This window comes from Neolamprologus brichardi, chromosome 1 (genome assembly GCF_056152115.1).
Source record: "Neolamprologus brichardi isolate AB-2024 chromosome 1, ASM5615211v1, whole genome shotgun sequence".
NCBI classification, from domain to species: Eukaryota; Metazoa; Chordata; class Actinopteri; order Cichliformes; family Cichlidae; genus Neolamprologus; species Neolamprologus brichardi.
In genome coordinates, this window is record NC_142104.1 from 9,135,590 (window position 1) to 9,150,903 (window position 15,314).

Genomic DNA, 15,314 nt, shown 5'->3' on the forward strand with positions numbered 1-15,314 from the left:
CGACTCCACATCCTGTCTCTTTATCCTTCATACAAGTGGCAGACAGATAGCGGCTCGGGGGATATTGCCGCAGCCACTGGGTGTTTGTGTGTGTGCAGAGCTGTCAACCTGTCACTTTGAATATACCGCTGATGTGTATGACAGAGTTGTCTGTGCTGCTTTCCGCAAGCTGATCAGTTTATGTAAATCTGAAGACTTTAAGCACATTAAACACTACACAGAATGACACGCTTTAAGAACAAGTTAATGCAGTGCTCTTCTTTGAAACTTTGTTTGTTGCTGTAGGTAAACTTCAAAAGCTGAAACTTACAAAATAAAATGAACAATTCCATAGAGTTACAGATTAATAAATTTAGTGTTTGGTTTTGTGCTTTTCTCTTAATAGCGTTTGCTGATCTAACCGCAAATCCTCCAAAATATCAGACAGTCCAACTTATTTAAGTTCAGCTTTATTTACTCTAAATGAGCTACAATTTAATTCATAGCTGTTTCAGTATGAGGTTAAATGAATCACAGCACAGAAAACACACCCATGGAAAATAGTAGGTAGCACTCTGGCACAACTCTAACATGTGAGACATTGCAATTAAGTAAAAGTATAAATGACACAGCCAAGTAGAGGTTTTGGGCCTTCTCGCCATCTATATCACCACCTTCTTTTTAAGCCATGGCAGAGGCCTACAGTGCAGATAAAACGTAAGGCGAGATGGTAAATCCAAGGCCCCCTTGAAGTGTTTGATCTCCGGATAGCGTCTGTGAGTCACCCCTCTGTGTGTGTTTCAGACACTGGGAGTAAGAGCACACATATACAACACATATCTCCACCAGGAACCTGCCCTCAGTGTACCACAGAAGCAACTAGACGACTTCAGACTCACTGTATCTAAATCTACACTGCACCACAAAAGCCCAGGGCTCAGACATGCCACACACAGGATTCAAATCGATGTCCCACATGCACATGTTCACACTGCCAAATGCAGCTGTTGTGTACAGACTACTGAAGTGGCTCAGAGAACATGATAAAGAAAGCAGCAGGCATTTATCTGCAGTCCTTGATCTGGTCCGGTGTTCTTTGAGGAACAAATCTCTGCTTTTTGCATTGCTCATCCATATTGGAGCTTTACATCTCTTCCACTTATTCAAGAACACATAAATTGCGGCAGAATAAGTATGCTGTGTAAAACTTCAAAAGAAACTTTAATAGAAACTTTGGGGTTTTTTTTCCAGATTTTTAAACATTTTTTAAACAGTTTTTATAAAGAAAACATTTTGTCCATCCAGCCATCCATCCATCTCCTGCTGCTTATCTGGAGCTGGGTTGCAGGGGCAGAAGCCAAACAAGAGAAGCCCACATCTCCCTCTCCCCAGCCACCTCCTCCAGCCCATATGGGGAAACACCACGGTGTCCCAAGGCCAGCTGAGAGATGTAATCTCTCCAGCATATCCTTGGTCTACCCTGGGGCTTGCTCCTGGTAGGACATACCCAGAATCACACACACAGAATCACACACACAAAACTGATCATTCATCCCATGGCCTAGAGTGCCTTAGTGCCCCGTACAGTTGAAAATCCTTATGGTCAAACATGGTGTTTGTTATAAACTAACTGTGATTGGCACAGAGGTCCAATAAGAGAACAACACTGGGGTTTACATCAGGCAGACTCTTCCTCCTGATCACTCCACGCCAGATTTTACTGTCTTTGCCAACATGAGTGTTGAATTCTCACAGTTGGTGAATGGATGTCCACTTGTGGCATCCTCCAGCACCTGGTGACTGAAAGGTTGGGTACTCTAAAATGTCCTTTAGGACATAAGTGCAAAAGTCAGTCAAGGCCTGCTCCTTGACCCCAAAGCACAAGGAAACGACCACTGGGGAAAGCCCCAATGTACAGGCAGCAAACAGAGTTGATACAGTTATACCCAGATTGGAAGAGAGACTAGTATCTCTGTAGGAAACTGGCTCCATGACCCAAGCTATGCGTTGAATTTGCCAAACTATAGCTAGCTGGTATCTCTCAGTCTCATGGACTAGCTCAGGTTTTTTCCAAATCAGATAGATCAATATCAGACCAAATCAGATAGGGCAACTCCAGGCATCAAGGGCCCTGTAGGTTCTAGATGTGTCCTTGATCCAACACAGCTGATTCAAATGGCTAAATTACCTCAACAGCATATCTTGTATTTCCCCATGGCCTGTAATGAACTAATCATTTGATTCAGGTGCTTTGACCCAGGGTGACATATAAAACCTGCAGGACACCGACCCTCGAGGCTTGGAGTTGCCCACCTCTGAGATATGATGGATCCTTTTCATGTTAAAGGAGGTCGTTTTCAACAACTGGGCATCAGACTGTCCATCTCCACTCTTTACTGCCACCTGAAACACATTTCACCCCACTGCTACAGCACCTTCTGCAGGTTGTGAGCCCACAACAGGGGTTATCATCTTCTCTTCTGGCTGAATCCAACTGGGCCACAAGGGCTAAGACCCAGCCACCAGATCCTCTCCCTTAAGCTCCCTCCTCTGTCCTTATTCCAGGGTGTGCCCCAGTAACCCTGTGGTGGCAGGATATAGTAGTCACTTGGTCATTTCTTCATTGGAACTTTGTGAATCGTTCTTCATCTGACCCCTGACCCAGAATCAAATTGCTTTAGGAGGAACCTATCAGGGACCAAATCTATCAATAACCTAGTTCCTAAGATCACTGGGCGACACACAACTCTTCACCACAGCAACATGGCAATTCAGGGACAGGAGAAAAATTGGTATTTTCTGTCTACACAGGAGCTTTTAGTCTGGATTCTAAATAAATAGCAAATTAGTAGCAATTTGCTACAGAACTTTTTTGATTTACTGCCAGATAAATTCTGGTGAAACTGAAGGATGACTCTCCTTTCTAAAACAATGACCAGTGCTCATGGTAAAGAAAACGCCAGTGTTACCAAGAGACTGACACCAAGAGATTGTTGTTTGCATTCTGCCTCCTAGCCAGATTACAATGAAGGTGAGTTTTTTCTGATGTTAACCTAGTGTAGTGTGCCTAAACAAGACCAATTAAGTAAAAATTATTAGTAAGGTGGCAGATCAGATAGAAAGACTAATGCTTAAATATAAAAAAGTGCATAAGCACAGTTTTTTCTGATTGATATGATTGCTGTTTAATTAATATTCAGATTTAATAACAAACAATCAATCAATCAATCAAAAACGTAACATTGGAGCAAAATTATACACTTTAAACCAAAGAATTATATAGTTAGCATTAGCATGTATCACTATCACAGCAAAAGAAAAGAACAGCATTTTTAGAAACTCTGAAGATGCAACAACTTGGCATCAGAACTGAAATTAAAATAAAGTTATTATTAAACAATTTCAGCTGTTCACAGCTTTTCTGTTCACAAGCATTTCAAAACCACAGCCCCCACTTCTCCACCCCCAAAATGTCTGGGAGCGCTCTGACATCGTGTTGGTGGTATTAGGTGTTACACAGGGGTCCATTTCCCTCTCAGTTGTCTGAGTGGAACACACCCGCTGTGGCAAGGCTCCCCCTCGACTCCATGTGTGACAGTAATTTTACACAGCCGGGGACCTTGGTCCCGGAGGTGGGCCATTAAAGTTCAGGTGAGGTTAATTACAGAGAATTGTTAAGCCTGCTGCTGTGCGCTGGGCGGGTGGGAGGGATTTGACGCCTCCAACGCTGATTTCTGTGAGACACGGTTCTACCGGCTCCACGGGTGTTCAGCAGCCGATTTACACACAACACCTACAAAGCGCCAATCATTCACTGAAACAGCTCGAAATTAAAGCCCACAACACAGCCACATGAAAATACTACAGCTTGTTATTACACTCGACGTATAAATTACCACACACGCCATGCAATTCCCCACATGAAATACACAGAAATTGAATGTAACTACCTCTACATAAACAGCCAAATTTAGGAAAATTATTTTGCATAGAGAATGCAGTCTTTAATTTCGACCAAGAGGTTCTATTAAAGCCGAAACAAGCCAAAAACAGGAGCATGAAAAAAGCAAGAAAAGAGCCTCTCGAAGATGCAGTCTGCTCTGTTTGAGTAAGGACGAGATTATATTGGATTAAAAGGGATTTTTGCAATGCAAATGAATGCACCTCAAATCAATAAGGCCTGTTCTACTCAATATACAAACTAATTAAGAGGTAATACAATCAAACCTGAATAAAATAGATTGTGCGGCTTTCTCAGAAAGAAATCCAATCAAACCTTTTTATGTGAAAAGATAAAATCTAAAGCGATCTTTCTTTGTACGAATAATGACCTCGGCTTTGTGTCCATTTAATAAGGAAAACTTGTCTTAAGAGGTTACGCTCAATGTGCATATTCTAATCAATATGAATTACATAGGGTTTTATCTATGTTATCTGCTCCAGACTGCTAAGCTAATTAATGTTTTATCGAGTGTTTTAACTCAATTATTTCGCAAAGTCAAAGGGGTTCAACACAATTTTCTATGAGCAGCCAGAACATTTTCTGTGGAGAGGAAGTAGTTGAGTTCTGCAGCCTTTGAAGGAGACACAACTGCTATGAAGCATGCTTTAACTTAAAAAAGTAGTCAGTTCAAATATATATGAATTCACAAGAGAAGTTCGGGTGCAAGTGGCTTTTGGCAAAGCAGTTATTTGTTTGTTGAGCACCATTCCTCTCTGACACTTTGACATACATTTTGTGTTGGATTTTCCGGGCATCGTTGCTAAAGTTTGGATGATCCCCCCCTCCTCTTGCGCTTCATTCCAGCTGATTGCTCATTTTCTAATGTTAATGGTGCTAGGCTGGGGCTAGGGTTTCTCCCCTGTCAGCTGGCTACTGGGGCTGTGGGACGGATCTAATGGGCTCTGACAGAAGGGAACTGATCTCATTCAAAGGGGATTTGATATGTGGCATGAATGTGGTGACCCTCAATGGACATATTAATGACCGTTATCATTCACAGACTTTGTGCCATTCATAAAGCCCCTTTCTATTGGATGCGGTGCTGCGCCAAATGCCATGACTTATGGATGAGCTAGCCATATATTGTTTTCACTGCCTTTTAGGTAACATGTCAAAGTGACTCAGAGCTTTGCTCCGGTGGCTGTGGCTGGCCGAATGGTTTGAGCAGCATAGGGCAGTAAATAATAACGTGGTGGGTGTTGTTTACAATTCAATTACAACCACATGCTGGCAGAGAAAAAGACAAAAGTCTGAAGTCACAGGAGACATTAGTGTGGAGTCACAATGTCAATATTTAGCTTCACCTCAACTGCCATTTATGACTGAGGTGTTTCTTCAAGCATGCAAAGTATTGTTTGTGCTCATTTCTTATTTTCACTGCCTCCAACCCAAAGTATGACAAGTAGAAAAATAGAGAAACCAAAAGAAGGTTTTCTACAATAACCGTTAATATTGATACACGTTTGCTTGCCAAAATGACCAGAAGAGGGAAAAAAGCCGCTTAAGGAAAATTTGCAGCTTATGATATAAATGATGATAAACATAAAAGATTAATTATATACAACAAAGTACTCATATCCTCCCAGCCAACCAAGACCATAATATCATGAGAAACATGGACCAAAGGAAGAGAAAAAAAGGTTACAATCAACATGTGGACGCTTTTGAATAAACAAGTCTTAAAAAGGCAGAGAGCTGCTGGTGCACAAAATGGAGCAGCCACAATTAAATGTCTCCGGCAGGATGCTCATCAGAGTGTGGTTTTCCAAAAAATCCTAAACAAATCTAGAATGTCTATAAATGGGAGCACCAGGCTGAGAAAAGTCATATTCATCCATATAAGCATCTGGTGAAAAATGAAGATGACAGATTTCTCAGGGCAACCACTGTAGAAACATGTGGATGAGGGGCTGCAACTTGAGCTATTCTTCCTGGTACCTGGTTAAGATATCCGTCATGAACCCATGTAAACATCAAAAGAACAACAAATACATAATCCAAGGCTTATATGTTCAAGCATGCGGTATTAATCAACAATCAACGAAAAAATATCCATCAGCTGTCATGTGGATATTTTTTAATGCATTTCTGTCTTTTCTTTTTTTACATAATGAAAGCAAAATTAAAGTATGCCATGAAAGTGCGTGTGTTCTGAAAAAGTAAAGCATACCATACAAGTGGTTACTATTACAAATTTATCATTAACCCCTAATTTTAGGGTTACTATGATTAATTATAAGCATATTCCAAGTGTTCTCTATTCCCCTATTTTCCCTGCATGCTCTATTAGCAGAGCTGAGGTGCAGCAGCAGCAGCAGCTTGGGAGGTGCGGGGAAGTGTTTCTTTCTTGACAGCTGCACAGGAAGTCACATCCCTCCACACGTCGAGGTGTCACCAGCATTATTTTAACATTTCCAATTTTAATCTCAGATTCCTGCCATGTGTCAACTTCAAAATAAAGTTCCACTCCTGCATTCCCCTCTGCCTCCTAATAACAATCTGCCGTATGGAGATGCCACAAAGATGCCAGGTTGCACTCAGGTCCTTTGTTCTGCTCCTTTTTTCCCCCACTGTTCTCAAAGGTCTCAAACAAGATCCGTTTGAAGTATGTTTCAAAGCAAGATGCAATGTTCAAAAATGAGCACATGATTTTAAACACACGACTGGGTTAAATGTACCATTTAATTACATGTTTACTATTAGGAATGGATTAAATATGGTTGATAGAGTAATAATAGTACTCTAATTAGCATCTGGCAGTGATGGAAAATATCAAGCGAGGTATTTTATTAACTTCTTATAGTATTTCTATGTATTGTAACTCTATTAGATTTAGATATATATTAATAAGTTACTGTGAATGTATCATAGATTAAATTATAGAGCTACAAAATTAAAATTTTACTTAGATATTAATGAAAAAACTTTGAGAACAACCCCAAAATACATGCTAAATAAAATAAATAAAATAATAAAATATTGTGATAAGTTACATGTAATGAGTGCTTTTATTTTCATCACTTTTGGGGGTAAATAAGTTACTTTACTTTTTATCAGATTTCTGAGAAAAAGTGCATCTAAAGTGCAACAGTGTTGCACGTTTTCTCACAGAACTTTCACTGACAAACAAAATTAAATATCATAAAGCAGCAAAACCTTCGCCAACAAAGCGTTTGTCACTCCAGACCTGAGGCAGCAGGACATTTTCGCCTGACTTCTTCCACAGCCTGGAAAATCCTCCCCACATTACGACTATTGTGAGAGCTACTTTGCTTTCACAGTCCAAAGATCAAAACAGCAGCCATGTTTTCAAGGAACAAATGTCTTACCAGCTGGGCTGGTGTGAACACAGATATAATGCTGACAGGAAGCCGAGGCAGTCACTTGTAGAGCCAATTATGGGCAGAGCTGTGGGGGCAGGTTTACAAACACTGCTTTTCTTGTGTCGCGCTACTCTGAGGTATATGATTAACTTCCTCACCAAAAGTATCCAGGCAGCGCAGAGTCTGCCCTCTTTGTAGGTGGCAAAGCTGGTGAGTCGTGGCACAGCACAGCCACCACTAGACTACCAAGAAAAACAAAAAGGAGGCAGCGCTCGAAAGCGTTAATTTTGTTGTTTTTATTACTAACTGTACATCCACGTGCTTTGACTTTTAATGGCTCTTCTTTAGGACATATTTAAACATTTGGTTAGGTTTTACAGCATTGCTATCACAAGGAGAATGCAGGTTACAGGCCTCTCCTGAAGCCGCAGAGGCTTGGCGTTCTCCATCGGAGTCAGGAGGAATTCAAATTGACCCATCCGATGAAAATTCCTTTGCTTCTGGAGAACTAATTACAGGCCGTACTCATGAATGGAGGATGGAGGAGCAACTTAATTAACCAGTCTCCAGATTACCCTGTATTATTCCACTGCTGCCTTCCCCCACCAAAATAATTTTCTAGACAATCGCAAGACTTTTCCTTAACAGTTGCTCTAAAATTAAATTAGAAAAAAGTAAATCCCTGGTGTCCAATCAGTGAATCACCATAAGGAATGTCCACAGTATGTGCCTCCTCCCATGTGGCATTGTCGGGGTGGCAGAGCAGGGTTACCAGCAAACAACAGTCTTTTAACTATCTGTACTCTAGCAGCGCTCCTTCACTGTTGAATTTAAAAAGTTCCTTTCACCACATCTGCCCTATTTGTGCGGCCTTTTCTTCACCTGACTTGCTCATGAGATTTGCTTTATCTTAAAGGTCATTTCATTCAACTGGGCAACAAACAGAAGTGAATATAACCGTCCCCGATCTTTCCTTCGCAGAATTCATGCTTGAGTTGTCTCAAATAAAGAAGGTCCCTGCCAGCAAGAAGAAGGAGCTCACAATCTGGGCAGCTCTATAGAAAAGGTTCCCTGTATCATACAGTACCCCTTTACAGCTCTACATTTCCATTTAATGACACCCTACATATTAACCCTGGTCAGCATCCAATTACACAGAATAAGTGAATTATCTGCACCAGCATGCAATTTGAAAATGTTTTTTGTGCAATGCGGGGACAAGGGGGCGTACAGGGGCCCCTTTTTTTCATCAATCCAGGGTTCATTAAAGTGCGAGCCTGTGAGATATTTTGAATTAATTAACTCTAAATACAGGTGATCCCCCCTCCCCTTTTTTTAACACAAAACCACCGAGATTCCCTGTCATGGAGTGTTCCAGGGGTATAGAATGACACAAACACAACTGATTTGATGAGCTTTCCTCCTCAGGCCAGCACTGAACCAAACAAACTAGCCAGACAACCAACAGAGCTGCATTCATATTTAATTACAGCCTGCTAACATCGCTGCTGGATAACATTACACTCAGAAAAAAAAGGGGGAGATAATTGCTATAAAAACCATAGCGGGATAGTTATTTCTTCTTGTGTAACCTGGGAGATTCTGCATTTTTCATTTTGGAAACACAAAGTGAACTTTTGATTATTGCATCCAAATCAGATAAATAGAGTCAGTAAGGTCAGCACACATCTTTCATTTAATGGCATGTAAATAACACCAGGTGGTGAATATTAAGTATCAAACGTAGAACACAGCACTCTGTGTCACATGACCCACCTCTGTGGGTGTAAAGTCACTGCTGGCCTCCCAGGCGACAAGCATGTATATGTGTGTGCTTGTTCTAGTGTGCGTTATCGTGGACACAAGAAGGAGGGTTGAATTAGCCGAGATGACCAGATGAGAGCTGGCTGAGTCCAGCCATGCCTTGTCAAGTTGTTGAACGCTGCTCTGTCCAGCCCTTCTGACTCATGGCGGAGCAAAGAAAGACACCAGCATGAAGTGGCAACCTCTAAAGCTGAAAAATACTGCCAACGTATTTGCACCAAAAACTGCAGTTTCCTAAATGGCCACTTGAGGCAGTCGCTAAAAGCAAGACTCCAAATGTTAAAATGACAAAGTTTATAGCAGAAATTTGGTCTCTTTAGCTAATGTCACTTTTAAAACAGTAAGAAGTGGTCTGATTAAAATGGCTTAAGACTTAAAGTAATGCATTGCCATTGAGGTGGCTACTATAGCTAGCAGGTAGGTTCCAGCTAGATTGCTTTTTTTAAAATCTAACATTTTTTTCCATTAATTAGACTAACAGCCCTCAGGATTTTGCAATCCAGTTTTAATTGATGAAAATCTATTATTTCTATGTTACTTAACACGAATTACAGGTTAGCTCTCCATGTCTGTGTTCCACCAATACAATGCAATAGACGAGAACGGCTTGCTAACCAAGTTAGCTGACAAAACAAAGCAATTTTTGACATCAAGATGGCTGTGTCTAGCTTGTGTATATAGTCATATACATTGTCAGAGAGACTACCTTACCTGTTTCCCTGTTTCGCTCCATGCAATGTTAGTATAAGAAACCAAAAAGAAAATATATATTTATATCTATTTCTCTCTGTTGTTTGATAGTTGTACATTATCTGCATTTCTTAAGATGAGTAGTCAAATTTAGATATGACACCTTATTGCCAATGCAGAGAGTAAAACAAAGTAAGAATCAGGGTTTACCATCAGTCTCATCATGCGGTTTGGCATTTGTACTGATTTTTAGCAGTCACACTGACCGAGTTCCATCATGGACAGATAACAATATTCTTGTTTTCTTGGGTAACTTCCCCTTTTTTGTTATTGTGCTGATTTTCTTTCATAGTGATTTTCTTTCATTCACATCTGATATAAATTCTGATGTCAAATATTAGACCTAATTGAATACAGATGAGGCAGCTTTAAGGAAACACCATCACCTCCAAAAACAACAACAACAACAACATTAAAAGAGTTATTTGATCACAAAATAATCCCAATGCATCACAGACAGAAGGTAACAGTTAATCTGAAGGTGAAGGTTATCTTTTGTTCTTAATAAATTAGCTACTCTAAGCTGCCTGACTGGTTAGTATGGAGTATTTCTTAGGATAAGTAATAAGGGTGTGTTATCTGTTGTATTAAATTATTAACAATCTTTGTAACAGGCAAGTAGCTGACAGTTCATGTGACAGCTAACAGATACATTAGCAGTCTTACGTTAGTGTTCTTATATATAAGAAAGATAACTGTCAGAAAGTGTTGGTATCCTCAATGTGGAAATAAGACACTATGCACTAACATACTGCTCTACAATCATACAGAACAGTGACTTCACTTACAGCTGAGAGGTATGAGAAAAATTAGCAAGCGCAGACACACATGCACACAATATACGTATGCACACACCTACTGAGCATCATAGTCTCTTGGCACACTGGCGCCTGTCACTCAGCGGGGTCCTGGAATATGCGCCGAGCCATCGACAGGCGTCTGTGTCAATGCCTGACAAACCTCAAGGCACCAGGCTGTAATTGGAACGACTGGCCTAATCCTCAGATCAAGACAGACTCATTGACAACCTAAGCGGGCAGCAATCCCAACAGTGCCTTATTAGTGGAGCTGGCCTCTTCACTGGGGGCACTGATGTCATCGCTGCCTGCCAAAAGACGCTTTCTTGGCCATTTAACAGAAATGTTCAATAACGGAAGTTTGTTGTTATGTTTGCTCTACACTTTCATACACGTTTAGAACAACAACGGAATGGCTAATGACTATATGCTTCTTCCCCCCCCCCCCCCATATTTTAAATTAATAACCGAGGAAGGCTGAGCAAAATATTCATTATATGTCTTTCAAGGGTGGACTTTCTCTGGTATGATTATGGTGTGACAAAAATAACAAAAAATTGTAAATTCAATTTAAAAAGTGAATTAACTAATAAGGGAAAATAAATTCAACATCAAAATCACTATAATTGACGGTTTGGCCTTTGCAGAATATGATGTTTTAACAGTTTAACTCTGTTGGTGTAAAATTATGTTTAAAATGTAAACTATGCCAAACTCCTTAAAGGAAAGATTTAGAGAATTCATGAAAGCATTAAAACTTCATCCAGAATCTGCTTATCTTAACCTGCAAGAAAAATAGAAATCATTAGAAATGCCTAGCCTCCACGGTCCAAAGGTAACAAATTTGTTTACTAGCTCTTTTGAAGCTCAACTCCCTAACTAAATATTAACATATTACCTTATATATATTTGTGGTTTTTGAGAACTTTCATTTGTTTACTGATTTGGCTGTGCTTATTTTAAAAAGAAAAAAATAGACGGCTTTGTTTCTTTGATATACAGCCGACTTTAACATTCATTTTGGCTGCTGTAATACAGTTAATTACTAGGTACTGTGAAACACAGAAATTTTTGCCCATTTTCCTAAAGTCTGCAGATTTGGATATATTATTCATAATGCTGCATTGTCTTTCTCTTTGATTTTTGAAGGTTTACTGATTATCCTGTTCCTAACAAATATATTTAGACGAAAGCAGAGAGAATGCTACAAGAGAAAAGTGAAACATCAGCTATGGCACATTACCCACCCAGAAATCTCACCTGTCTGCAGACCACAACAGCTGCATCACTCGGACCAGACAGGTAGCATATAGGTTCTTCTGCTCCTTCACTCTCAGTAGGAACAACAGTGGGCCTCTCTTGGAATTGCCCTGTGCCCCTCTGCCTCACCTCCCAGAAGAGTAATCTGCTCTCTGATGGAGGGGAGCGTGTAGCAGAGGTCTGCTCTGACACCTTCTTGGCAGAGTCACAGAGCCTGGCTCCCAAACCAGTTTTCAAAAGCCAAAACGAGCCAAAGCCTAAACCCCCCGACACAGTGTGTTCATTTGTGGCCCTTTCTGAGTGCCTGGAATCTCCTGTCAATGAGCATATCAGACAGTTTAACATGAACAGAGACGTACAGTATGAGCACCCGAGATATAATGTGTTTGTGTGTGTTTTAACTGAATAGCTTGCAGATAAGGTGTCACAACTGTATGAATACAGCAGTAACAGACAAATAGAGTACAAGTGGAAAGCACGTGTAAAGATTATTTATCCAGATACAACTATTATGTTTCCAATCATAATATGCTGCCAATGCTGAAATGGTCATCTGATATTGCAGTTACCTACTACAACTCATTTCAAAGAACACAAAGTGTACTTTCCTTTCAATGTGCTAAGTAGTCCTTGGCAAAGCTTAAGAGCCATCAACTTCATGCAGAGCATGACATGAGTGTTTCTGTGTCAGTGTGGATGTGTGTGTGTGTGTGTGTGTGTGTTTGCAGTTCCTGGCTTTTGTAAAGGCACCGGGAAGCTCGAGCCGTCCTCCCAGGCATGCCTGTGCAGTGTAACCAAGACTGACTGGCTGACCTCAGACTGTGTGGGCCCTTTAGCAGAAGATGAAGGAGCTTTTTCATTGACACAGGAACAGGAGGTATCGCCTTCCCTTTGCAACAGCTCTCATTCATGCCAGACACAATGCGTTATTATTGGTTTTGAATTGAAATGTTAATTTTGGGAACTGGGCAACTGGGTCTGAGAGCTTGCCCTGCTCATTTCTCATTTTTCACTTGGGTGAGGTGGTCTGTTTCAATGGGGGAGACTTAACCCTCAACTCTCCTTGTATTACAGCACCTTAGTTTAGCTAGATGAGGGCTGAGGACACAAATGCAAACAGGCTAGAAGTTTCTACGTTCCACCTCTTAGTCTGGCTGTTGAGCACTGCCCTTTCATACAAGAGCTGAAAGCCAACATGTCAAGAGGTGAAGCCTGCAAGACACCGGTCCATACCCACAGAGCGTGCACTATTGATCCTGAGGCCGTAGAGGAAAAACCTGCTTTTTCAGGCCAGGTGGTGTGAGCAGGCAGGTCAGCACTCTGCCGCACAGCCTCACAGAAATGAGTGCATCAGCAGGCCCGGCAGATCTATATGACGGGAATTAAACAGCATAATCAAATTGTTTGCGCAACCATTTAGCATCTCATTCCCTTGCTGCCCTGGGCCAAACTGACCACTGGAGACTGGCCATCTACAGCAGTAACAAAGTAGGGCAATAACTAACGGCGATTAAAGGAATATTGATGGCCTGTGACACACAGCATCCTGAAAAATGCTATTTGGTCAAATAGCTGCAATAATTAAGTATATGAGGGTCAGTCAATTTTATCTGCTGCTTTTATTTGGATCGATTATTTAGTAAACTGGCCAAGCCTCAGAGAGCATTATTGCTGACTGGGGTGTTGATTTCTAGCGCAGGTGCTTCAGCCAAGTAACACAGTAGCAGCTCGCAGTGAAGAGTAAACACACAGTGTAACAAATATTGCAGAATCATCCTAGAATGGAGTGAATGATTCATAATGTATCTACTATCACTATAAAACATGTGAGCTGGAATTTTACATCATCTCTCAGTGTACAATTACACTCTGTCCTGTGACATTTTTGCCTTTAAAATCGCTGCATTCTGTCCTTTAATTTCAAAACACTCTTTCTGATAACTGAAACCTTTCTCACTTTTCCCAGCTCTGACGAGAAGCATGTAAGGCTGGTGTAAAATATTTCCACCACAGATTGATAAACATTAGCTGAAACCAAAGAAATAATGAGTTTTGGCTGTGCAAGACCTTGGTGCTGTTAATGTGATGCAGTGGTTAAAAATAAACTAGGCCATTTAGAGGCTTCTCTCTCAGTTGATTGATTAAACATTAACCCTGCTGGATCTGGGATATTTCTTATTAATCACAGGTGGCAGAGAGTTAACTGAGCATGATGACGCCGTGTATGCAAAGAGATCCACACGGGGGGCAGGCTATAAAAAACACTCACACAAACATTTCTGTGTGCTTGAAATCACATAATCATAGCATATTCCATTTAGCGGATGCTTTAACTTGATGAGTGATTCGTTTTTAGCACCGCAAGACCCAGTGGGAGTCAAACTAAGTCTAATGGTGCAGTTGAGTTACCCACCCTCCCGCACACACACACACATCTCCATATCAAACAGAACATTGTGGGAATTGCCATGACCTAATGCATTTCTTATCTTACGTTAGATTACACATTTTACAGTTCCTGGCCCAGTAGATACACTATATAGCAGTCCCAGATCCCCTTAATGACAGTAAAATGGAGCAAAATCTCTATCAGACTTTCTTATTTTCCCATGGCCAGCAATTGAGTAACAGAACCTATCACACACTTGTGTAATGTCGCTAATATTCAGCCACCGTTGCAGCCCTTTGCTTTGATCTAGCATTGGTGTGGGTGGTCAGTATTTACAACTCAAAAAGTCTTCAATTTGAGACTGGCAGCACACTGAAACTGACTCCGAAATAGTTTTGACTTTCCCGTTGTAACCCTGGGTGACTTTTTTGTGCCCAATGAGCCTTTTATGAGAAAATTGACAAAGTAAATATCCTATCAGCTTTTCAGCTGATGAATAATGTACACAGTGAGTGATGGAGTGCTTTAAAAAAAAACTGCTTCAGGGTTGTCCCTGCACATCAGCTGTCATCTGTGATGCAGGTGGTGGCCCAGGCGTGGGGGCTTACGGCAGCACACAGGTGCCCTTTTCACTCCCAGGCCAAAAATGACAAATTCAATAAACTCAAGACATCTCTCCACTGCACCTATGGAATCAAACACACCTGACAAGCGGCTGAAGGGCTTCTTCCTAGTCTCTCTGACATCCCATCCTGACAACTTCTCAGTATCGATAACTTGTAGAATATCCATCTTACTAGCATGCTTTCACACTGTGAGAAAAAAAAATAAGAATATGTGTCAGAGGTTGTGTGACTTGAGGTAAGACTGTGATGAGGAAACTGAATCTCTGAGATGACATTAACAGAGAGTGTCCCCTACTGTGTGTGTGTTTAAGCCCCACAGCAGACAGACCTGGCTTGGGTTACCAGCCGTAATTCTGATGGTGA